This window comes from Eupeodes corollae, chromosome 2 (genome assembly GCF_945859685.1).
Source record: "Eupeodes corollae chromosome 2, idEupCoro1.1, whole genome shotgun sequence".
NCBI classification, from domain to species: Eukaryota; Metazoa; Arthropoda; class Insecta; order Diptera; family Syrphidae; genus Eupeodes; species Eupeodes corollae.
In genome coordinates this window covers 108,222,551-108,247,923 of record NC_079148.1, presented here as the reverse complement: position 1 = coordinate 108,247,923, position 25,373 = coordinate 108,222,551, and positions in this window count along the sequence as shown.

The following is a 25,373-nucleotide window of genomic DNA, read 5'->3' as shown; positions in this document are numbered from 1 at the left end:
TCTGATGGTTAATTTGCTGGGCAATATGAACGTTCAAAATAGCTCTCTCCATTGCTCTCTGACATGATTAGAATTTCATTTCAGTGTTTTTCGTGACTTGCCAAGTTTGACACCCATAGGTGAGGACTGGAAGAACTGTTGAGTCAAACACATGTTTCCTTGTTTTATTCGAAATATTCAATGTAAGAAGATGCTTAACGTTCCAGAACTGCCTCCAAGCGTTCGTCATTCGCTGCTCTATATCCTTTTTTTCTTTGTCTTTGAATGAGATAATCTGACCAAGGTATGTGTAGTCTTCAACGTATTCTAATATATTGTTATTAACACTAACTGGATCATAAGCACCATTTGTCATAATTTTAGTTTTCTGTTGATTTGTTGACAACCCAATATTTCCGCATTCCGAGCATAGTTCGTTCAGCATTGTTTGAAGTTCTTCACTGCTGTTTGCGATAATTATAATGTCATCGGCAAATCGGAGGTTTGAGAGATATTTGCCATTTATCTTCAATCCTTTGTCTTCCCAGTCTAGCTTTCTAAATACTCCTTCTAAGGCTGCGGAAAAGAGTGCTGGTGAAATTGGATCTTCTTGCCTTATTATATATATATATTTTAAAATCTGGTCCGATGCATTCCGTTTTTATGTGGGATGTGCTCCTGTCATACATTTTCTTTAGGATTCGAACTATTTTTTCGTCTAAACCTTGATTGAGAAGCGCCTTCCAAATAAATCTTTGCTCTACTGTGTCAAACGCTTTTGCGAAATCGATGAAGGCAAAGTATATTGTGATGTTATACTCTTTGCATTTTTCTATTATTTGATTAACGGTTTGTAGATGATCTATTGTCGAAAACCCTGATCTAAAACCGGCTTGTTCAAAAGGTTGATTTAAATTAAGAGTGCTTTTCATTCTCTCAAATAAACACTTCGCAAAAACCTTGTATATCGATGATATTACGCTTATCGGGGGATAATTGTTGATATATTCCCTGTTCCCTTTTTCATGTATGAGAATTATTTCCGATTTCGTCCATTGTTCTGGGACTTCCTCGGTGACCAAAATCTGATTGAAAATAGTAGTCAACTAGTTGGCCAGTGAAAAGTTGCCGAACTTTAGGTATTCAGCTAATATCCCATCGTTTATTTTGCTTTTTTCATTCTTTAAACTATTTTTTGCTCGCTCTATTTCACTTTTAAAAAATGGTGGAAAATCTTCTTCCTGGTTTTGTCCATTATCCGCCATTGCTGTTATCCACTCTTTATAATCTTGGATTGCATTCTTTGCCTTTTTTATTGATCTCGTTTCTTCGATTACTGTCTTAAGAGGTTGTCATTGAATTTTTGGATGTCTTCCTGACAACGTTTCTTGATGTTCTTCCGTATATTTTTCAGATCCGTTTTTACTTGGGCATTCAGATTGGTCTTTTTTCGAATACTACTCGTATCACGAAGTGCTATCATATTTAGAGTTTCACTCAATAGTTTTTGCGGTTTTCGAGATACAGCAGTAAGAATATATATATATATATATATGGATAAGAAGACTACCTCTTTCATTTCGATTACCGTAGCCATATTCTCCCATAATGGTTTCTTCGCCATTTTTCCTGAAACCTAATTTAGCATTGAAATCACCGATTATCAGTTTTAAAGTGTGCTGTCGCTATTTCCAGTGTCTTGTAAAAGCAATTTATCTCGTCATCAGTTGCTTTCTCAGTTGGTGCATAGACTTGTATGATGGATATGTTACAATTCTATACTTTGATATTCATTCCTATTATCCTATCGTTAAATCCTTTAATTTCTTGAATATGAATATTCTTTTTTAACTCTTTGTTTATAAGGAAACCGACGCCATAAAGACCTAGTTTAGTTCCGAAGTAAGCAAATATATTTCCGTTGTTGAGTTCTTGTATGCTTTCGCTTTGTCGCCTTACTTCTGCTAAACCGATTATATCCCAGTGTATCTTATTAAGCGCGTTTTCTAGTTCAACAAATTTTTCTTTTGATTGGAGAGTTAGTGTGTTTAGAGTTGCTACGTATAAGGGATACGTCGTTAATAGAAAGGATGAACAGAAAAGGCCCAAGATGGCTTCCCTGGGGAACACAAGATTGAGCAAAAAAAGGTTCAGAATGACAATTTATAAATTTTACCTCATAGGATCTGTTTTAAGGTATGATTCGATCAAAGCTAAGAAAAATGGTGGGAAACTAAGAGCTTTAAGTTTAAATAAAATAATTTCGTGGCTTGATTGGTCAAAAGCTTTAGAAAAGTCAGTGTATACACAGTAAACTTCATAACCATGTTCTAAAGCGGTTGAACATATGTTTGAGAATGTGAGGAGATTTGTAAAGGTTTATCTTTTTTTCACAAAATTATGTTGCTGTTCGCAAATGAGATTCTTTCTTAAAAATGCTACACTTTCTCAAACAACTTGTTCAGACACTTTAGGAATGCAAGAAAGCTTTGCAATAGGCCTGTAGTTGTATATATTCTTCTTGTAAGGTTAGGTTAGGTTATAGTGGCTGTCCCAGATGGAAACGGACACAGTTTAATATCCCATTGTGTTACCACATGAATCTTGATAATAAGCTTAATGGAATCAGTGTTAAGATGCTTTCCTGAAACTGCTATAGCAACGTCGTCTGCATAGGCTATCACTCTGAAACCCTCCGCATCCAGACTAGTTAGGATTTCATTCACTACTAGGTTCCAGAGGGGAGGGGATAGAACACCATCTTGCGCTATCCCTCTACTAACGAATCGTCTGCCAGAAGAGTTGCCCAGTTTTGAGTTAATTATTCTGCTAGTAAGCATTAAATGAATTAACTCCCGAAGCGAGCTCTCTACATTTAGAGATGTCAGTGCAGATGTGATTGCAGATGTGTCCACGTTGTTAAAGGCACCTTCGATGTCAAGGAAAGCAACCATAGTGAACTCTCTATGATGAAGGGAATATTCGACTGTGTTTCTACCGATTTACCTTTAACAGTAGGCGTTTTGAGACGAAGACAGAAGTCTGGTATCGATACTTGCCCTTAAATGGATATCAATTAATCTTTCCAAAGTCTTAAGAAGGAATTATGATAGACTTATAGGTCGTAGATCTTTAGGATTGACTTATGAACATTTACCTGCTTTAGGTATAAAAACAACTTAAACTTCTCTCCATGCCGAGGGAACATGGACCAGGTAAAGACAGCTGGTAAAAATTGCCTTAAGGATTGGTGCAATTATGTCAGAAGTCTTTTGTAGCTCGGCTGGTATTATTCCATGTGGTCCTGCAGATTTAAATTTGTTTAAGCTGTTTAGAGCCCATTGTAGCTTGTCCCTTGTGATCAGACCTTGTGGATATGTTTTATTGGAACTTGAACGTATAAAATTGTTGCATATTTCGGTAAGAGAACTACCAAGAAAGTGAGATTATAGTACCAAGGTCAATATGATGAGCGTTAACATCGCTTTCAATAATCAGGTGGATCCTTTGCCTTTCCACTTCAGCGACCACTTTCTTCTGGGTTTTTCCAGGGAGAAGGCCAAGGTGGTAATTACCAAGATACGCTGACACTAGCCAGAAACTTCTTTTGGGTTTTTCCAGACGGAGAAGAAGTGAGGCCGAGGCTTTTATGGAGTGTTGGAGATTATATATGCGTTTCGCCCCGATGTAATGGTTGGGTTCATCATCCATATACTCTGAAATTTGCTTGTTTTAAAAAAAGCTTGTTAAGGAGTTAAACTAAAGCATTTTTTACACTTTTTTAATATTATCGGGGAAATACCATCGGGACTGGCGGAAGAGTCATAATTCAACGCGGATAAAAGATCAAGGACCGTACTCTGTAGCACAGGTATGTGCCTACAGCTAGTTTGCGAAAAGGAGTGAAGATTAGGAAAATACATACTTCATCAACTTCTTCAGGGCTATTAACAATTATTCACGGACATCTTTTGCGAAAGCGTTACAGATATCAATAGTTTTATCTAATGAAAGGTTCTTGTATGTAAGTGAAGTTAACTGGGAAGCCATCTGATTTTTTCTTTAAGTTTACAAGTTTCCAAAATTTTTTAGGATTTACTTTTAAAGATGGGCCCATATCACTAACATAAATAGCAAAAAAATTAGAAGACAAAATTAGAAAGTCGCTTAAATTCGTTAAAAAGTTCAACATAAAAAGAGAAGTTGATTATAGACAGAGTTTTGAGATAAGTTTTTCATGCCTTACTTCTTTTATTACACAGTGAACACAATTGTTCAGTGTACCAAGAGCTTTAGCCTTAGTGTGGCTAAAGTTTGTATTTCTTGATTTTTTAAAGGTACATTTTTTCCAAACAATAATTAGGGATCTTATAATTATTTGAAACTGCTTCGTCAATGTTAGAAAATGCTAATGTATCAGCAAGTCAAGAAATGGTTAAATCTTCAGACAACAGCTGTAAATTATTTCTTCTGAAATCAAAATTATATGAGCAATCAAAGGAATAACTGTGTTCAGGAAGGTGATTACTTAAGTATTAGTAATTCCTGATCTATATCCTAGAACAAGAGAGAACACCTTCACATAAATCCTTTGCATTACCAACATGACGATCGTTTCTGTAGACTCTTGACTAAAAAGTTCTGTGTCGGAAAAGGTTGAACTAAGCCAAGTTTCTATCAAAGCGAATACGTCGTGTGGAAATGATTGGGAGTTAAGAAAAATGTCAGCAGTCTTATTTAATTAATCCGTTAATTATCTAACGTTAATATCAACTTATAGCTATTTATATAATTTTTAATTTAAAATTTTAATAAACATAGAAATAAATAAATACTATAACATATTAAAAAAGCTTTCTTTAAATTGTTTACTTTTAACATTGTCATTAACAGATGAAATTAAAATTTAAAATTTATTGAAGACTGAAATCAATTGATTTAAAGGACTATTCATACCATCATAGTTAGTTCTGCTAAAGATCGGACATAAAGGTATCTGTCTTCATATGCTAGTTTGACTATAGCTAAAATTTAGACGATTCAGAGCTGTTGCGGATATAATAAAACCATTAATTAATTTTAAAATAAAACAAAATTGGAGATATTGTCTATATTATGAAAGTATAGGGAGCTTTATTAGCAAAAGTCTCTGAGAATAAGGAGGTGGTGTGAATATTTGGGCAAACGTAAGAAAACGAAGACAAAAACGCATAAATCTTTTTTGGATACTTTCAAGTCTGTCACAATAACACAGCCGTATTCAAGTATTGGCCTGACAAATGATAGATAAAGAAGTTTTAAGACGTAGGGGTCACGAAAGTCACGAGAAAAAAGTTTAATAAAACCTAGAATTTTGTTAGCTTTTTTAACTATAAAGTTATAATGGTCACAGAACGTAAATTTACTGTCAAGAATAACACCTAAATCAGAGAAAACGGAAAGCTTACAAAGGGAGGAAAAATCTATTGAATAGTTATAATCTATAATTGTTTTTTTTTTGCGTGTAAGACACATAGTTTTACATTTGTCAATATTCAATAAAAGTCGGTTTGTATTGCACCATTCCCTAAAACTATGAAGATCTTCTTGAAGCTGTGAGCAGTCATTAATTGAACTAATAGATTTGAAAATTTTAATGTCATCAGCGTATATTAAAACGGAGGAGTTTTTTATAACGAATGTTATGTCATTTATATATAAGATAAATAATAAAGGACCTAAATGGCTACCCTGTGGAACATCAGAGTTGACGTAAAATTGTTCGGAGAATTCATTTCTGAATATAACGCTATAACTTCTGTTCTTGAGATAAGACGAGATCCACGTCAAGAATTTGTCGTTAAACCCTAAGGCCTTAAGTTTATGGACTAAAGTCTTGTGACACAATTTGTCAAAAGCGCTGTGAATACGCAATCTACTTCCTTACGATCTTCGAAGGAGTCAATGGAGAAAGAAGTGAAGTGAAGTAGGTTTGTTATTGTTGATTTATCCTGGACGAAACCATGTTGATTTTCACATACAATTGAATTACCATTAAAGGATAACATCTTACAGATAAGGGACTCAAATAGTTTTGGAATAACGGAAAGTTTGGCAAGTGGCCGGTAATTCGTAATAGTGGGAAAATTGAGCTTCTAAGAGATTTATTGAACAAAACAAACAGAGGGTACGATAAATGAGACACACATTTTTTTAAAACACATGATGGTACTCCATCAGGGCCAGGGTGAAAACAGTCATCAAGTTCTGAGACACAACGAACAATTGAATCCTCACATATTGTCAAGTCAAGTGAGTTAAGGTGTATACAATTTTGGGCTGGAAAGAACGAATGGGGAATTTGAAAAGAAGGAGGCACGTCGAAAGCAACTTTGAAGAAATTAGCAAACATAATTTGAAATTATTTTTTAGTCATTACTTGTTGTGTTATTAAAAGACATAGAGTTTGGGTAACCGTCAGTTTTTCTTTTACCTTTCACGAAATCCCAGAAGTTTTTTGGGGTATGTTTCAATTCATTTTCAATTTTTATAATATAGTCAGAGTATAGAATATTGGAGCAGTCAGTGAAAATATTTTTAAGTTCGGAGTAAATCCTGAAGTCTTCTTCTGCTCTAGTTTTACTAAATTTTAGCCATGCCTTATTTCTTTTATTTTTTAAGATTTTTTATTGAGTGTCAATCCGTGCTGGAGTTTTAGATTTATAGCGAGATTTCCGTTACGGCGTAGTTTTATCAAAGCTGTTAAAAAGAATACTATACAAATTTAGACACATGTCATCAATATTACGATTTAGGAGCAGTTGATCCCAGTCAACATTACACAATAAGTTAGTTAGTTCATTAAAGTTACATTTTTTAAAATTGAATTCAAGTTTTTCATTGATGTATTAGGGACACATTTATATTCAGTGATATGTATATTTAAAGCTGGATGGTGACGGTCTTCTTCTACTAGTTTAACATCGGCTGGGGATACAGTTACGTCAGTATTTATCGTGTCGGAGAAAAATATTAGGTCCAAATATTTGTTGTATTGATTGGCAACCCCATTAAATTAAACAAGTCCACAAGAAGCTAAGCCATCAATAATTGTGAATTAATTGGTGCTCGTTGGACTTATAGGCGTAAAATAGTTGAATTCTGATGATTTTGTCCAGTTGAGGTTCGGAAGATTGAAATCACCAAAGATCAGCAGTTCATCATTAGTTCCATTTGGCCGTGGATCTTCTCAGTTAAACTGGTAGATCTTGGAGGTATGTATACTGAGATGATAAAGAGATAACCTGTTTCCAATTTGATTTTAATACATAGCATTTCGACGTCAGAAAGATCAAAAGTATCAACCAAAGTGCATATAAGGTAGTTTTTTACCGCGAATAGCATTCCACCACCAACTGTCTCCGAGTCGCTCGATTGGTGCCTATCTCGTCTAAAAACTTAGTAAGTTGAGTCAAAGAGTTCGTCATGTCATGTTGTAGATTGTTAATATTTTTATAGGTTGTATTGATCTTTGTCCTTAGGCCATTGACGTTTTGGTAATAAATCAAAACTTTTTGAATCTGTCCGGGTCTCTTGAAAAGGGTTAAAGGATGACGACTTTATATGATAATTTTGTTTATTCTCGAATTCGTGTATTATGATCCCTTTTGGCGAAAGCAATGTTGAGTTTAGAAGGTCGAAGATTGAGTCTGGAACTCTTATCTTAAAAGATGCATATTTCGAGTGGTTTCGATGAATCATTTTCTCAACTTTTAATAGCGACGTATCAGTCTTGTTCGAAATAAAGTTTTTAATATCCAGGGCGTTTGTTGAAGGGTCAAGTTAAGATAAAAATAAAGTTCGATGGCCTTCTACTACTTTCAATCCACATGAGATAGGTGAGTTTAGATGAGTTTTGTTTGAAAGAGATGAAAATAACAATGAGAGTCCCTTTCATGGGATTCGTAATTAATTTAAAAGAAGAAACAAAACTATTTGGTACACCTATCTTAGTACACCTAATCGATGTGCTGTAAGGTATGCTCTAAGTTGTAACTGGGTCCGGACGAGATATACAAATTATTTTTGGTTTCAAGACTACTTTCTGAAAATTCTGAAGTGTATTATATTCATAGTTCAAAGCGAAATCATTCGGAGTGTTAAATTTGTACATACAACATTTTAAAATGTGTATAATCCTTTTTTGTGCCCTATCCAAAACATGAAGATACCAACTAAAAAGAAGACACCCCATTTTCGGTTTAACACATAGCTTAATAAATTTTAAGGATAATTTGCGGACCACGACATATGATAGCTTTGCTTTGTTTAAATTTAACAGTAACATAATTAAATGGTAAGGCATTAATTAAATTTAATCTTTTTGTATGAGCAACATTTTCGTAAGTTTCAGTGCCAGGTTGCGATATACGAATAAGAAACGACCACACCATCTGTAGCTTTATCTGACAGAGAACAAAATGCAAAGGATGCATGTGTTGGTAAATAACTGCGTAATTATTCTAAATGTAAACTTTAAGAAAAGTTGATGTTTATCCCTTGCGGACACAACGATTGTAGCTTTAGTTGAAGCACTCGCTTATTTTCAACTTGCTATTTTTTAAAAAAACATTAAATCTTTTTGGATATAATCTTTAAAAAGCCATAATTTACATAACTTACTTAAGTTGGCACTACTAGTTCAGTGTAAGTGTATATACCGTACAGTCTGTATTTGTATCTTTTCTCCCACTCCCCATCTATGCAAACGGGACCAAAAATAAACCGGAGAATGTTTCTCTTTGAAACATTCTATGACGAATGACGATCTTATCTTGCTTTGACAAAACCCTTGACAAGATTCAAGCCATATAAGAGCCGAAATGGCGAGTGTCTTATATAGGGTGACTCAATTGAATTCAAAATTTCTTCAACTGACAACAACACAATAAGAATTTGAAGAGAGTGTGGTTTTGAAAAAAATTGAACTATAAAGTGGTACACAGATTTCAAAAACTTGACTTTTTGGACGAAAATTATAAAGGGAAAATCGAATTAAAAAACATAATTGGGTTGTCATCAAAGCGTTTTCATCATATGGCATACAGGAGTTTATTTCAAAAATGGACATTTTTATCGACGCAGCTGTATACAATGGCGGATCCAGGGGTTGTAGTGGTCGTGCAAACAAAACATACATACAACATACGTCCATACGTCGCAACGTTTTTTTGTAGTCCATTGCTCAAGAACCAGTAGAGATATCGACTTCGAATTTATGTTATTATTCAGATAATAGTGCAGAAAGACGCAGAAAGGGCTCTCAAGTAAATTAGTGGGTGGTTTTTTTTTACCATAGCAGTTTTAAAAAAAGGTGAACATTTTGTTAACTCTAAATATCTCATGAACCAACAACGCTTAAGACTTGAATAAAATTGTGTATAATATTTTGTAACGTGATACCAAATAAGTATATTTATGGAAAAAAAATCCAATTAACAGTTTTATTTTATATGTCCAAAAAAAACTGAATAAAAAAATTATCACCTCTAAAATTTTACGAACAAAAAATGATTTTATCTTCAAAACAATTTTGTGCAACAAATAATAATAACGTTTTTAACATCTGGTAAAATTTTGAAAAAAATCGTATTTTTTTACAAAAAATAAAAACCTAAAAAAAACATTACTAAAACTTGGTAAAAATTGCATTTCAACTCAAATATCTTTTCAAAAATTTGAGATTATGGCTTTAAACTTATTTTTTCTTATAAGAAATATTGTTTTCAACATTCGGTCAAATTTTGGAAAAAATTAACTTAACACTTTTTAGCAAAAAATAATAACCTAGCAAAATATTAATTAAATTTAGTAAAAATTGATTTTCGACTCAAACAACTTCTTAAAACTTATTGTGTCTTTTATAAAATATTGTTGTCAAAATTTAGTAAGTAATATCTTGAGAAAAATCGAATTCACAGTTTTTTTTACAAAAAATTAAAAACCTAAAAAATAGTTAATACAAGTATGTAGCTAAAAATTTATTTTTTGAACATTCGATAAAATAAAAAAAAATAAAAACCTAAAAGAAGCATTTCTAAAAGTTCCTAAAAATTGGTTTCTACTCAAATGATTTTGCAAAAATTAAAAATATTGGCTTCAAACTTATTTTATCTCACAGAAAATATTGTTTTCGATATTCAGTAATTTTTATATAAAAATCCAACAGTCCGTTTTTCATAAAAAATAAAATCTACAAAAAATAGGACGCAAATTTGGTAAAAATTGATACGAGTACATATAGACAAACTTTTAAGCAAGACAAATCGACAGACGGGATGGGAAGTTATCAGTGTGGGTCGCATCCCAGCCTCTTTTTAATTTGACAAATCGGACTCAGTACAATAACTTCATACGGGAAGTTAATAATGTCACGTTAACCTTTAGGTTATTGTAATTTTGTCGGCCTCCTCCACAGAATATTAAGGAACATTTATAGGATGTGCTCAAAGACTATTTATTCTAAGTGTGTGAACCACCAAACACCCACCCTCTCTGATTAAAAGTCTGGATCCTCCCTTGACTGTGATAAGGATGCTGGACTAGGAAACTTCAATTTTTACTACGAAATTAAAAACCTTCTTTAAGAAATAGCTACGAAACATTTAATGGTTTTCTGGCAAAATCGTATTTCAACTAAGAAATCGAAATAATCTCTTACTAATTTCAAATTTTTGGCTTAAGTCAATGAATGTAACCATTTAAAAGTATTCGATTAATGATGGCACTCACAAAAGCTTGCAATCTCTTATAAAGGTCTTCCCAAAAAAAAACTAATTTGTTACTTACTAATTTGTTGTTTACATACATAATGTATGTACTTACTTACTTACTTAAGATGGCGCTACAGTCCTGTGTGAACAAGGGCCTCACCCAACAAACTTCTCCACCTACCTAGGGACCGAGCTCCAGTTTCGGGCTCCAAGTTGGGTGAGGTCACTTCGCGGTCTTCCTTTACTGCGCTGTCCTGTGGATGCAGATTCAAAGACTTTCCGGGCCGGATCATTGGTTTCCATGCGCTCTACGTGACCCAGCCATCTTAGTCGTTGGACTTTTACCCTTCTGGGTAAGTCTACGTTGCTGAACAGCCCGTACAGCTCGTCGTTTCATCTTCTCCTCCACTCCCTTTTCGATGCATACGGGACCGTAGATCACACGAAGAACTTTTCTCTCGAAGCGACCCAAGGTGCTTTCATCCGCTTTTGTCATAGTCCATGCTTTTGGACCGTGTAGCAGGACGGGGATAATAAGGGTCTTATATAGCAACACTTTGGTCCCTCGAGCGAACACTTTACCACTCAATTGCTTTCTTAGTCCAAAGAAACAGCGATTAGCAAGAGGTATTCTGCGTTTGATCTCAGCGCTGGTGTTGTTTTCTGCGTTTACAGCGGAGCCTTGGTAGACGAAGTCCTTGACTAACTCAAAGTTACGCCTGTCGATTGTGACGTTTTGACCAAGACCAAGACGACAGCATGTACTTTGTTTTGCCCTCATTAACCGTTAAACCCATTTTTGCCGCCTCTGTCTCAATACTCACAAAAGCCCCATTGACATCAAGCTGAGTTCTTCCGATTATGTCAATGTCATCAGCATATGCCAGTAATTGGACAGACTTTTGAAAGATAGTGCCTCTAGTGTTGACGTGTGAGCTCTGCACTATTCTTACAAGCACGATGTTAAAAAAATCGCATGACAGCGCATCACCTTGTCTAAAACCTTTTTTGACATCGAAAGGTTCTGTTAAGTTGTTTCCAACCTTTATGGAGCAGCGTGAATTCTCCATGGTCATCCTGAACAAACGGACGAGTTTGGTAGGGATGCCAAAACTAGACATGGCTCTATACAGCTCGTCCCTGTATATGCTGTCATATGCGGCCTTGAAATCGATGAAAAGATTGTGGGTGTCGATTTAGTGTTCTTGGGTTTTTTCCAGGATCTGCCGTATTGTGAATATTTGATCAACTGTGGACTTTCCTGGTCTAAAACCACACTGATAAGGACCTATCAGGTTGTTGACAATGGGCTTCAGACGTTCACATATTACGGTAGAGAAGATTTTATAGGCGATGTTAAGTAGACTTATTCCTCTATAGTTGGTGCAGTTTAGAGGGTCTCCTTTTTCAGGATCGGGAAAACAATACTGAGGTTCCATTCATTGGGCATGCTTTCTTCCTACCATATCTTACAGATACGTTGGTGCATGCTCCTAACCAACTTATCTCCAGCTGCTTTAAAGAGCTCAGCATTCAAGCCATATGCTCCAGCGGCTTTATTAGACTTCAACTTAGATATGGCAATCTTTACTTCGTCTAAGTCGGGAGAACGGGATTGTTGGCTGTCGTCGTCTATATTGAATGGATCATCCTGCCTGACAGCGGAATTCAGTTCGTCGTCGCCGTTATACAGTCTGCAGAAGTGGTCCTTCTATATCCTCAGCATTGACTACGGTTCCACTATGATGTTTCCACTTTTGTCTTTGCAGCCTTCGGTTCTAGGTTTATGTACCTGTGAATTTCGTTTCACCTGTTCATAAAACTTTCGTACTTCATTCCTGCTTTTAAACCTCTCAACATCTTCGACCGCACGCTTCTCATGCCCTTTCTTTTTCCTTCTGAGAAATCGGCACTCCTCTCGCCTCTTCTGCTCATAGAGCTCATGAGCGGCTCTCGTCCTTTTATGCAGCGCCGCTTTGCGTGCCTGTTGTTTGGCTGCATTTGCCTGCCGACATTTCTTATCAAACCAGGGGTTCCTTGTTGGTGGCTGTTTGAAACCCAGCACATCAGAGGCGGCTTCTCTGATTGCATCTTGGCAATCTTGCCACTGGTTTTCGATACATTATGTTGGCGGCAGAGAACTTCGAGAGAGGTTACTTGTAACTCGGTCGGTAAAGGGTTTGGCGATCTCTGGCGATTGTAGCCGTTCGACGTTGTACCTTCTCCCAGCACCTCCCTCTTTTGCCTTGGGTCTGAAAACCCGAAGTGCTACCTTGACTACAACGAGGTAGTGGTCCAAATCGATGTCAGCTACTCGGAAAGTTCGGACATATGGTCATATATCGCAATATTGTCAATCTGGTTGACGGTAGATTGATCTGGAGAACTCCAAGTTCCTTTGTGGATGTTGAGGTGTGGAAAACGAGTTGTGGCCACCATGACGTTTCGCCCCGCAGCAAAATTTATGATCCTGAATCCGTTGTCGGAATTATCGTGTCGTCGTGCAGACTGTTTTTCCCGATTAGTCCACCACAGAAGTCTTCCCTTACTAGATTGGCATAAAATCGCCCAGGACTATTTTAATAGCGTAGCTAGGACACTGCTCATATGTTTTATCTAGGAGCTTGACGAACATATCTTTGGTGATGTCGTCTTTCTCTTCTGTGGGGGCGTGCTAATGTTGCCGAATTTAGCCTTGATGCGTATGGTCATGAGGCGCTCATTGATGCACCTATACTTCAAGACTTCTTGCCTAAGTCTGGCTCCAATGACGAAGCCGCATCCAAATAAGCGCTGTTGGTTTTCGTGGTAGCAGTCACCATAGTAATTATCGCAGTTTTTCATCCTCTTTATGCCCGGCCCATCCCATCGTATTTCCTGGATGGCGGTGATATCTGCTTTATAGCGATCTAGGGCCTCCGCTAATTCTTCGGCCGCACGTGGTCTGTTAAGGGACCTAGCATTACACGTGCATATCCGAAGTTCGTTGTCCTTTATTCGTTTGCGTTGGTTGTCAACAGTAAATCCATCCGTATCCGAGGCTTGTTGGTGTTTCGCAACTATGAAGCTTTTACGGAGCCAGGAAGTCACTCCGACGGCACAACCCCCAACCTGGAGGGCCAGATCCTAAGTATAACTCAAAGGATGGGGAGCCGGATAAAACCGCTCCTTACAGGCCTGGGCTCCGAATAAGTCGAAGAAGCCCTTTAAAGTGTTCACTAAGTAATTCAGCCTTACTGGAACTGTAGACGCCATCGTTGATTCCATCTCGGGAATTCCTCCGCTGCCGCCTGGATAAAGTTTTAGGTTTAAAAATTCATTTATTTCTTATAATAAGTTTAGATACATCAAGTTCAATAAGACTAAAATGTAAATAAAAATTTTGAAATAAGTAGTGGCATTATTGTTAGAAAAAAAAACAGTATTAAATGCCACTTCGGTAATTAACAAAAAATCAAATAAATAAATTGGGTGGGGTGACCCTTAATTTTAAACTTCAAGTATAAATATAAATATGTACAATTGGAAAATAAATCAAAGAGAATCACAATTAAAAAAATAAAAGCAAAGTCCAGAAAATCTTAATTAAGGAATTACAAAAAGAACGACCAGATACAAAAATTTCAACAAATTAGAAAACCAATTCCCAAAAATTCACCAGAAATTAAAAGGAAAATACAAAAAACATTAAGTTTATGAAAACATAATTTTTTCCAAATCACCGAAATCAGATTCAAACAACCAACTCTTAAGATGTTTCATAAAGAGATTTGGTAAAATAAGTGACCTTAACATACAAGGTAGTTTATTAAATAATCTAGAAGAAGCAACAGTATAAAAATTTCGAAAAATAGTAGTCCGGAAGTTAGGAATAGATACAAGATATTGCAAGTTGTTTCGTAGGTTATGACAGTCTAAAATTCTAAAATTTAGATTTCCTGAGCGCAAAAAAAAAGTTTTTAGGACTTTGAAACAATAGAGGTGACGAATTGGAAGAATTTTTAGTCTCACAAATAATGGAAAACTGTGATGCAGTCGCCGTTTTCTGCTTATTATTCTAATAACATACTTTTGGAGAGTAAGAATTGGTTTAACTTTGGAAAAGTGCGTTCCGCCCCAACAGGCAATTCCATATTGTAGTTTAGAGTGGAAAATCCCATAATAAATTTTTTTAAAAAGGTCGGGTGAGCAAACTTTTTGGAGAAAGAAGAAGTGCCTGAGTGTAGTACGAAAATATTTTTGCAAATTCTCAGTTTGATTACTAAAGGTCATCTTTGAGTCGATTAGCAGTCCTAGATATTGAAAAACATCCACTTTTTCAATTTGAAAACAAAGATCACTACAAAATAGATGGTCACAGTAAGTGATCGTGCTTGTTTCAGAAGAGCAAGAGCAACTATGTAGTTTAAACTTTTTGCACTCAGGCTCATGAAAAAAGCTTTCCGATTCGAAAACATTCTGAGAAGAAAGGCTGAAAAACATAATTTTCGTCTTAGAGCTTATTAATAATTTATGTTCAGCAAACCACGACCTAAAAAGATTCAAATCCCAATTTATATCTGCAACAAGATCAAGGGGACTATCAGCACCATAGGCACAACCAACATCATCTGCAAAAGCGGTAATTTTCGACTTGAATGGTAATTTAAATAAAGAGTTAATGTAAATTAAGAACAATATTGGACCAAGCACAGAGCCTTGTGGTACTCCAATATTAAGAAATTTGAAGCCACTTCTAGTATTGTTAATTTTTACTCGTAATGATCTATTAACAAGGTAGGATCCAAACCAATCTCTCATAAAGCTTCGAATACCAGCATTTTCCAATTTAGACAACATGATATCATGATCAACCATGTCAAAAGCTTTAGTGATATCGACAAACAAGCCAGCTGAACACTTTTTACTATCTAGGTTAAAGAAAATCTCGGAGCAAAATTTTAGAAGAGCGTCTTCCGTGCATTTACCTTTCTGAAACCCAAATTGCAGGGAACTAAAGAAGTTGTTTTTATTTAAGAAATCAATTAATCTGTTCTTGATACTTTTTTCAAAAATCTTACTTATAGAAGATAGAATTGAAATTGGTCTATAATTTTTCACTTCTTTCGCTGATCCTTTTTTAAAAATAGGAACAATGTCTGCACACTTCAACGCATCCGGAAATTTTCCTGAAAAGATGCTTTGGTTAAATAAATAAGCCAAAACATCAACTAAGTAACAAGCTATAGCACCTATAAGGAGAGGTGCCTTAGTGGAAACACCTCTCCCCCCTCTCTCGTTTGCTGCCCCCAACAACTTTCCACTGGGGTTGGAATCCAATCTCCAGTTGAGGTACTAGGCACCCGATGTTCACCACGGGGAGGTGAGAGTAGGAGTTGATAGACAGAGGTTGGTTTTGAGAAAAACCTGTGGACGCTTGTGTCCTCTTGAATGCACATGTCTACCATTTGAGCGTCCTTCAATTTGTACTACGAAATTAAAAACCTTCCTCTATAAATAGCTACGAAACATTTAATGGTTTCCTGGCAAAATCGTATTTAAACGAAGAACTCGAAATAATCTCTTAATAATGTCGAATTATTGGCTGAAGTCAATGAATGAAATCATTTAAAAGTATTCGATTAAGGATTGCACTCTCAAAAGCTTGCAATCTCTTATAAAAGCTCTTCCAACAAAAAAAAACTAATTTGATAATACATACGTAATTCTAGATACAGATTGATAGTCTTAATATGAATTCATTCGTTAAAATAATTTTTGGAATTCCATCCTCATGCTCAAATTCATACATATTTATATACATAAGTACATATGTATGTAAGTATATATGTATTATGTTTTTATGTTGAATTCAGACGAAGTAAAAATTTTGATTTTTATTCAATAATTCATATAAATATTATTATTGACAATCCATTTAACATAAACATGCCTTAAAGTAAAAACCCATAATTAGAACTGACAACTCTGTCATATTGATAATTAACTTTCCCAATCAACTATGAAAATAAATTAATTAAAATTAAAATGGAAAATTCAATTAAGTGTCTGTATTTTGATTGATGTATTATTACAACATTTAATATTCAATTTTTTGTTTGATGTTTTTTCTTCCTTTTTTTTTCTCGCATAGATTATAATACAAAATTTTTGACTGATCCATCGAACCATCAGAGAGCCTATATACATAATATAGTTACTGTACAACAATATAGTAGATTTTTCTCATTTAAAGTTTATCCTTAATTCCTTTAGTTTATCCTTTAATCCTACCGACCGACCGGGCTGCGAACTGATTTACTCCCAAAAAATAAAATGTTCAAATTAACGAATGACAACATAAAGGTCTTTTTATCCAGTCAACCGGCTAGCGATTATAATAAAATCCTTTTCCCTCGTATTACAGGGCTATTAATTGAAAAGGACAATCAGAAGTGGCTTAACAATAAAGACAGAAAGGCAAAAGCTGTAGGTACGAAAAAAAAAAAACCTTTTTTGAGTTTAATTTCGTGTCGTTTTTATTTTGTATTTTGTATTTTTATTTTTCTAATCGATCGATGTGGGGCGAGGTCACAAAGAATGGGCGCCTGTTTAGGGGGGAGTCTTAAATGTTTTATTTTTTTTATTTTTAGGTTAGGTACCTATTTTGATTCTCATAATAATATATGTTTATAACTTTTTATAGGAAATGACCAGATATGGAAAGAAGAAGCAATTGCGGTGTTAACTTATCAACATCAGTTACACACGTGAGTACAAATTCTATAATATTCAAAATAATATGAATCAATTAGTATTTTGGGATTTTTATTTGATTTTTGGATGAAGGTATACAAAATGAAACAGAGACGCGAATGCGACCCATATTATTATTATTATTCTTTATTTTCATCTTACCTTTCAAATAATGTACAATTTGTAGTAAGATTACGGTCTTGGCATAATTGCCGTCTGCAATGACATTATACAAATATATGTAAATTAATTTAAATATATATGAAGCAATATGATATATTCATTAATTTTTAAATTTGGTTTTGAATTTTGTATGAATTCAATTTTGACGTGATTTGAAACACAACATATATTAATGTAATATAAAAAGAAGCAAATAACCCAACTGGGGAAAACCGGAAAAAGTTTAAGCAAGCCAGGAAGGCCTGTAACGCCTATATTCGAAGGACTAAATTTTTACATGGCCAAAAATTTCGGCGAAAAATACTGCAATGTCCCAAAGGCAAGGTAAGAATTTTTGATGATTTGTAAAAAACATGCGGAAATCTTCCTCTTCTTCGGTTCATACGCTTGTTGTCAATGACACTGGTTTAGTTAGCTCTATTGATAAAGCCAACTTATTTGTTAGGCAGTTCGCCGAAAATTCCACCTTATCAGGTAGTGTCATGACTCCCCCAATTCTTGAACGCGTAAATGATTCTATGGGACCAATCTTTTTTCGTACTCGAACTGTGGCGAGAGTTCTTAAAGATCTCAACATACATAAATCCGCTGGTCCAGATGGTATCCCCGCTATTATTCTATAGAATTGTTTTCCACGCTAGTAAAACCACTGCGTAAGCTTTTCCATCTATCCTATTCTTCTGGGCTCGTTCTAATAGTTGGAAAACTGATTTGTTCAGCCAATCCCAAAAAAAGGCGGATCTTCTTCTCCCACAAATTACCGACCGATAGCACTAAGGTCCCTTCTTTCTAAGGTCATGGAAACGCTGATTAATTATCAGCTTAAGAAATATCTTGAGGAACGGAAGCTTCTCAATGACCGGCAGTACGGCTTTCATAACAATAGGTCCACTGGTGATCTCATGGTTCATCTCACCGAACAGTGGAAAAAACCTTTACATCGTTTTTGGAGAAAGTAAGATTATTGGACTTGATATTTCAAAGGCATTTGATAAATTCTAGTATCTTACTCTCTTATTAAAAATGCGTGCTTTCGGTATCGACGAATCTCTTGTCCGTTTTATTAGAAATTTTCTTTCGAACCCTTCAATCCAAGTTGTTTTGGACGGATTCAAGTCTGAAAGTCATAAAATTAATGCTGGTGTGCCTAAGAGCACTTTTAATCCAATACATTGTTTCGCTGACGATAGCGATCTTAGCTTTTCATATTCGTTTCCAGACTCACAACCTTCCTCTTCGGATGTGGAACTGCAACGGCAAAATTTGATTTCTCTCAAAACTTTATCGAATGTTGAAAACAATATTTCTTTTAAGATACAATTAGTTTGAATTCATAATCTCCGAGTATACGCAAGCTTCAAAATAAATTCCATGCATCTGATTCTAGCGTGCTGTGGAGAGATTCCATATTCTTAATTATGTTCGAACGCAATTGATTCATCGTTATTAAAGTTCTTTTGTGTCATTTTGTAAATCGGACATGACCGCCTAGACTTTGATTCCGTTAATTCGTTTAATACTCTTCAGTCTATCATAATTAAAAAGAACTCGTGATTCACAGTCATAGTTGTTTCTTCATTAAGTTTATTTATTGTTGGTTGAATATCTGCTTTTTGACTTTAAATATTATTGACTGCGGTATTTATGATGTCACTAGTCATTTTAACGTATTGGAACATAATGGTCCGACAGAAATGAACTGACGATGGACGAGGGTTCCTCCAATGTTCACCATATGCTTTCTATTAGCCGCATTGCTGTATGATCCATCATGTTTTGAAGTTTCACTCTAGCTAATATTTCCGTGACTTCGCAATTTTCGGGAACTGCTTCTTTTTTCGCAACTGTAATCATATTTTAGGATGGCAAGACCTCTATGTTGTGATGTCTTAATGAAGTTCTCACGATTTTATATTTTTCTTATGAGAGTCCAAAATCCATAAACAAAACTAATGCCTTCTCATTGGTGTATTTTATGGGATTGTGTTGTTTCGGTAATCTAAGGCATGATCAATAAAATTGTAAAGGTTCTTCCAACCCCACTCTCCGTTTAAAATTTGTTTCGCTTCCTGGTAATTGAGAAAGCTTTTTGAAAAATAAAGTCTTCGTAGCTCTTGTAGAAACGGTTAAAAAGTGGTTGACATCTTCGATTTCATTTCGATTGCAAAGGTTACACCTGGGATTACCATTTTTGTGAGGTTTTTAATTCAGATTTAGCATCTCAGTTCTTGCTTTAAACAAAGAATTGCAGAAAGATTACTTTTAAAATAATTGTTTACAAACAAAGTGTGATTGAGTTGCTTGTAGACCAATCTGTTTGGAGAGGTTCGATCCCTATTCAAGAACTTGAGATACAATGAATCATCAACCAACGCAATACATTCATAAAACCTACCTCTCCAATTATCAAGAATTTTTCCTTAACATGGGGCCGGAAATCTAGATTGCTACAAAATAGAACACCTAAATACTTAAATTGGTTAACCACTTCTATAGGTTCACGATCCAATGACTATGCTTCTAGCGGGTTTCTCCTTCGACGGGTGCTTTAAAAAATCATAATTTTTGATTTTGAGGTGTTTATATTCAGGTCCCATTTATCACAAAAGTTTTTAAGACTATTAATTTTCAGTGGGGTTGTCCGAAAAAACAACAAGGTACATTAAAGTAGTACCTTAATAAGTAGATTTCCAAACCTAACATCCCCAGGAAAATCACGGGAGACATCGTCAACGAAAAGGGTGAACATGATCGGACTTAAGGGCAACCTTGGGGCACACCGCAATCAGTGTTAAAGGAGCTGAATATGAAACTCCCATTTGACACAGTAGTGCAAGTATTGGTGAGGAGAAGTTTATAGAGTCTTTAAAATTTCGTCCGGTTGATAGTATCAAATGCTGCCCTAAAGTCAATGAAAAAGACATAAAGTTTTTGTTTGTTATCGATGAAACGTTTTGCTATATTGGACACTGCGAAGATTTCATCCACAGTTGAAAGACCAGAGCGAAAACAAGCTTGGAAAGTGCTTAGCAATTTGTTTTCTTCTACCCACCTCATAAGCCTGCAGTATAGAATTTGGGTAAATATTTTTCTCAATCAAGGTAGAATCGAAATGCCCCTATAGTTTGCTGGTGAGCTAGGATCTTCTTTTTTAAAAATTGGACAAATTTGTGACATTAAAAATTACTGAGGTATTTCTTCTTTTTCAAGAAGCTTATTAAAAAAATCAAGAAGAAGATTTTGGAAAGACGGGGACGAGTGTTTATAAAATTCAGCTGGAATTCCATCTAGCTCGGCTGCCTTGTTTTTTTTCATGTTTTTAAGGGTGGCTTGCAATTCATTTATTGTAATAGTGTCGTCTAGGTCTGAAATAGTGATTGAGGGTGAAGCATATTGAAATGGTTGTGAGTTTGTTGACGCTTTAAGAAGTTCCTTGAAATGGTTTGCTAGTAACTCTACATTTATTGTAGTTGCTGAAACATTTTTAAAGCCACCTAACAATCTCACTTTAGACCAAAATGATGATGAGGTAGAGCGATTTAAAGAAATTAGACTTTGTTTTTCTAAAAATTTTAAGCATTGCAAGAAACTTTTTTCTGAGTTTTATGCATTTCTAGTCGTACCACAAAGCTGTGAAATTTTGTTTCCTATTGGGTGGCAAGGCTGAACCCTTAATAACTTCTATTATTTCGCCAGCTGTCTACTCACAGGACCAGGATACATGGGTTGATAGACTATTTACTTGCGCATCGAGTCTACGCTTGTACACTACTACCTGACTATCAACCCATTTATATTTTAGAACTGGTTCGCTCAGCGTAGAATCGAAATTTTGAAATTTCATAAATGTCATTATTGGAAGGTGGGCTGAATAGCTTGCGGTTTGTACCTCAAAATCCTCTATAACAATAAGCCAATCACCTTTAGCCAAACAGTAATCTATTATAGAACAACCCTGACCAGAAATAAATGTTAATTCACCTCTGCTATCTCTTTTAGAAATTCCATTTACAACCATTAAACCGAAGTCCTCCACCAACTCCATTAAACGCCTGCCACAACTATTTACAATTACGTCCGAAGACCTTCTCAAACTATCAAACGCGTGCGCCGTGTTGTTCATCAGAGAAGCTGGATTTTGAAATTCTTCTTTATTGTTGTAGCTGTGAAAGAATCGTAGGCCACTATCTCCAAAAGTGTTTTTGAAAAACGAATATTCCTCCGCGTTGTTTACAATCAGTCCTCGTGCAAAGTTGAAAGAAAACGCGAAGTTATTGATGTGAAGTTTTACTCCTCTTATTAAAATTTTCGCATTTGGTGTTATGGCGAGTAGATGATTTTTGGAGTGATTTCCTTTTTTGGCTTTATGTTAAGAAATACATAAGGATTCTGAATCAGTTGAGATCTTAGCACCACTCGTTGAATCTTTTTTTTTCTATACAGTTTGAAGTCGAAAAAGTGTGCCAAAAGTAGTGTTTCCAAAAACATTAAATTAAACAATTAAAAATATTTTTTTTAATAATCGATCTAAATAATAGCAATGCATATTATGAAAACAAAAACGAAAAGCGTTTCGAAACCCTTTTTCTAGTTTTTACATTCAAAGTTAAGAAACAAAATTAAAAAAAATTGTCAACATACAAAATTTTTAACTTTGGCCTGCTCTATAAGGCACACCAATAACCCAAATTGAACAATTTTTTCGATTACTTTAGCATCAAATATTTGTGAATCCAGTGAATTAAAAGGTTTTGTATTATAAACCCAATCGAAAAATAAATATTGCAAAGCAGTTTTGCATAAATGGTCCACTGTGCGGCGGCGTGTGTAGTATTGGAACCATATACCTTCCAGCTTCAATATCTGGCTACAAAAAGTCCTTTATTATGTTATTTCGCGATATCAAACACAATTCTTTCACCAAACTCTCTGAGGATGCATCGGACTTTTAATATTCACTGTTTTATACTCATTTGCACAAATGTGTCAATTTCGTTTGCTAACGAAAACGCATTCATTGAAGTGCTCACTAAAAACATCACGAAGCCCAATTTGATTTGAACACCTATTATATTCAAGCCCTTCAATAATCTTAACAATCTTAATTGCGTATCTCTCTATGGTTAAATTTTTAAAAAAACGTATTTTAATAAATTTAAAAAAAAATGTTGACTTTGGAGTTATGGTTGGGCCACCCTCTACAATTTATAAAAGCCGAAGAAATGTTGCTATTCTTCCCCTTGGAGAGTATTAAATGTAATATTGGTTATTTTAAGAAACATTTTGTTTCAACGTGTTATTAAATATATGTACATACATACGTTCGTTCATACAACACAGAGTCATTTGAAACTAATAAGCTCAACAGTGACAAGGTTATAACAAAGGCTAATGACACAGTTTCAAAAGAAAGAACAAAGAAAAACATTAGAAGCTTCAGATTCAGAAGAGCCTCATAGCAATAACAACAACAACCAACTTGAAAACTAGGACTTTCAGCAAATTTATTATTCCCCAATCATATATCGTCTGTACATGGTATATACATATGTATGGTATGTAGCGAATGAGTTTGGAACCCGATCACCTCTGGGCTTTAATCAGAGATGACCAAGGAAACTATCGTCAAATTGAAAACAAAAGGACGCTTTGGCTTAATGTGGTCTACTTCCCTCAGTGCTTATTGGATTTAATTAAATTTTGAATGGCTTTGTTCTGTATTTGATTATTGTTTCAGGCAAAATAATTGAAAACGTTTTGAAATTAGAAACAAGTCTATTTTTTTTTTAGTTCTTTTTAAGTGTCATGATTTCTAATATCATGAAAAGTCCGATGTTTTAATACCTCCGACTGTACAAGGATTCAGTCCAGTTATGTCGAAATTAGTTTTAAATAGGTAACTAAACGGAATTTTCTACATATCATAGTGGGCTTGCTGCAATGTTAAATCGGTAGAAACAGCCTTGCACACTCTGGTATGAACTATTGAATACTCCCTAGAGCAAAGGAATATACTATTGTTGTCTTCCTGGATATTGAGGGCGCTGATAACAACGTTGACACATCCGCTATTATTTCTGCTATGACGATTTTAAACGTCGAATACTTACTCTGTGAGTTGATTATTCTAATGCTACCAAGCAGCATCATTAACTCTAAGATGGGGCATTTTTGTACGAAGAGGTCTGTCGGTAGAGGCACTCCGCAATTTGGTGTTCTGTCCCCTCTCCTGTGGAACATAGTGGTTAACAAACTACTAATATCCCTCGAGAGGGAAGGCTACAGAGCGGTTGCGTATGCCGATGATATTGCTATCGCCTTCACAGGAGAACATTTAATTACACTGAGATACCTCCTTTAAAACGCACTCAATATGCGCACTAGATGGTCTGATCACTGCGGACTTAGTATTAATCCTCAAAAAACAGACCTCGTCCTTTTTACACGGAAATACAAGATCCCAGTAATTGTACCTCTTTTAATAAGAGGAGTACCATAATTCAGTTAAGAGTTAAAAAAGCTACAGTAGCTCTTTTCCTTTGCAATAAAGCCATAGGAAGCAAATGGGGTTTTCAACCTCGCATAACCTATTGGCTATACACATCGGTCATCCGACCAATACTTATGTACGGGGTTTCAGTATGGTGGACTTCACTGGAGAAAGTCACATACTACCACAAACTCAGCAGTGTCCAACGCACTGCATGTCTCTGCATAAGCGGGACATTGACAACCACACCCTTAGCAGCGTTAGACACTCTCCTCCATCTGACACCCCTCGACATCTTGAGCAAACAAGTGGCAGTTAATGGACCAACAACAATGTGGGGCACTGCATCATTTTGAACCTCTTTGGTTCTATACCTAAGTACATAGACTACACTTTTCCAAACCCCCAATTTGGAGAAAACTTCCAAGTATCCATTCCATCCGTAGTACCCGTGGCATGATGGTTAGTGCGTTGGACTGTCATGCAAGAGGTCTTGGGTTCAATCCCTGCCTGTGCCACCTTAATTAAAAAAAAATTAATTTTCGCGGATACTGCCTCTTGCGAGGAATTGACAAATCCTTCAAGAGTAATTCTTGTCATGAAAAAGTGCTTTCTCAAACTAGTCGTTCGGATTCGGCATAAAATTGTAGGTCCCTTCCATTCCTGACAACAGTACTCGCACACAGGAATGGTTGAGAGTTGTAAGTCACTAGGCCCTGGTTAACAACGGACTGTTGCGCCACCCCATTTGATTTTGATCCATTCCATCCAGAGATGAATGGGAAGATAAAAAACTCCTGGATGACAAAAGCATTCATTTTTATACAGATGGATCCAAGACAAATGAGGGATTTGGTAGTGGTGGTAAACATCTCATTCCGCCTCCCTAATCATTGTAGCGTCTTCCAAACGGAAATTTTAGCGATCAAAGAGGTTCTCTCCTGGCTAAGAGAAAACGTGATATCAACTTCTGATATCCCCATCTTCTCTAACAGTCAGGCTGCTATTAAATCTCTTGACGGTGTCTTAACCAAATCTCAAACGGCCCTCTATTGTCGATCGTCTCTTTTGGAGATGGCGCAGCAATTTAACATTCACCTTTGTTGGGTGCCGGGCCACAGAGACATTACAAGAAATTTTAGAACCGATGAACTCGCTAAAAATGGTACCGTCATACCTATTTCATCTGAAAGGGAGAAGATAGGTATTCCGATAGCTACATGTAAACTTCAGCT